The sequence below is a fragment of the Priapulus caudatus genome, unplaced genomic scaffold, assembly GCF_000485595.1.
Source record: "Priapulus caudatus unplaced genomic scaffold, Priapulus_caudatus-5.0.1 Scaffold571, whole genome shotgun sequence".
NCBI classification, from domain to species: Eukaryota; Metazoa; Priapulida; class Priapulimorpha; order Priapulimorphida; family Priapulidae; genus Priapulus; species Priapulus caudatus.
Window position 1 is genome coordinate 141,592 of NW_014577632.1, and position 2,047 is coordinate 143,638.

Here is a 2,047-nt window from a genome sequence, read left to right on the forward strand (position 1 = left end):
AGAGAGAGAGAGAGAGAGAGAGAGAGAGAGAGAGAGAGAGAGAGAGAGAGAGAGAGAGAGAGAGACATAGGGGGAAGTGGGACGTGGTTTACATCAATTTCTCGCAAACGTACATTATGTCATTCCTACGCCCTTTCGTTGACAATAAACCTAAGAGATGTACATATAATGACATGTTGTTTCATGTGTCTCTATCATTTCATTTTATTGTGCAAGTACTATCGATGTACGTACTAATAGCGTGTCATTAACTGTAAATGAAACCGATGCTAGGACGCACAGTGACGTTCGTTGTTGGGGGCAATTCCTCGTGTTTTTTTCCGAACCATGAGAACGGTTGCCTTCTACGCTATTCTCATATACGGCGGAATGGTTGGCAGCATACACCTATTTTCACTGCTGCGATACAAAATGCTGCTACCAACACAATAAGCATCGACATCATTCAGCCAAAGTCACCGTGACAGCGATATTATCACGAAATTATAAGTGAACAGGCAGCCTATTCTATTATTTATCGATCGTATTCAGCGTTCACATCCATGCCTTATAACCGTGAATGGAACCCACTAGTTTGAGCAACGCAGCCATCATGAAAGTGTTTGCCACAGCGAAAATTAATCATTATATGGAGGCAGCATGAAAACGTAAGCGCCTCCACTAATGTTAGGTACGTTTGTGCATCAGTAACCCGTGGCGATCCGACTAGCTGCTGCAAGAGCACGTGGCACAATCACCAAAAAACATGCTGCATGTGCAACACGGCTTCGCTACTCGATGAAAGGGCTACCAGGTACCGAGTGCATGACAATAAGGCTATTTCTAAAGATATGCATAGTGACACATTTTTAGAAAGATATTTAGTTCTGCCTCTGCGCTTCGTTCGCATTCTAAATGCGCAGCTTCCGCTTATAGACCATGCAGGCAGCTGTAGCTGTCCAAACATGGCAGTATACCGTGCGGTTTGAATTTACATAATATACATTATATCACCTGATTATATTACACGTTATACTAGTTTACATTATATGATATCAGGAGTGAATGATAAAAACAAATTGTTATCAACTACTTTTTATTCACTTCTAATGATATGATATGATACGATATGATATATATATATATATATATGAGTGCGTGCGTGCGTGCGTGCATGCATGCGTGCGTGCGTGCGCGCTCGCGCGTGTGTGGACACTGTGAGAGTGTGTACATGTGTGTGTGTGTGTGTGTGTGTGTGTGTGTGTGTGTGTGTGTGTGTGTGTGTGTGTGTGTGTGTGTGTGTGTGTGTGTGTGTGTGTGTGTGTGTGTGTGTGTGTGTGTGTGTGTGTGTGTGTGTGTGTGTGTGTGTGGGTGTGGGTGTGTGCGTGCGTGCATGCATGTGTGTGTGCGTGCGTGCGTGTGCGTGCGTGTGTGCGTGTGTGCGTGCGTGCGTGCGAGCTCGCGTGCGAGGTTGAGTTCTTGGGGGTGTGAGGATGCGTGTATGGGTCTTTGCTTGCGTCCTTGCGTACGTACGTGCGTGCGAATATTGCGTGCTTGCGTACGTGTATTCCAGCATGCGTGCGTCCGCCCTTGCGCGCGTGCGTGCGTGCGTGCGTGCGTGCGTGCGTGCGTGTTCGGAACAGTGGCATAGATTTAAGCACCTCGCGTGTTGCGTATTTTAGAAATTGAGACTTGGTGTCGGACGGTTTGACTGATGAGGGGGTCAAACTGACCACATCGTCTGCATGCAAATTTAGATACGACGTGCTATCTTATAGTTGAGATGAATTCCGCCATCAGATATACTTAAGATATACTTACGTAGATAAGTTCATGCACAACAACTAGACGGATGGAGGAAAGACACGCAGCGATAAAGGTAGAAAGAAAAAGAAAGGAAGAGAGAGAGGGGGAGAGAGATAAAGAGGGAAAGAGGGAGGGAGATAGCTAGTGAAGAAAGCGACACGGGGCGAAATGGAGGGAGAGAGAGGGGAGCGTTCATTGAAGACAGGGTTGGAGGAAGGGTAATCAAAAACATAATATATAATAATTATATAATAAAATATAA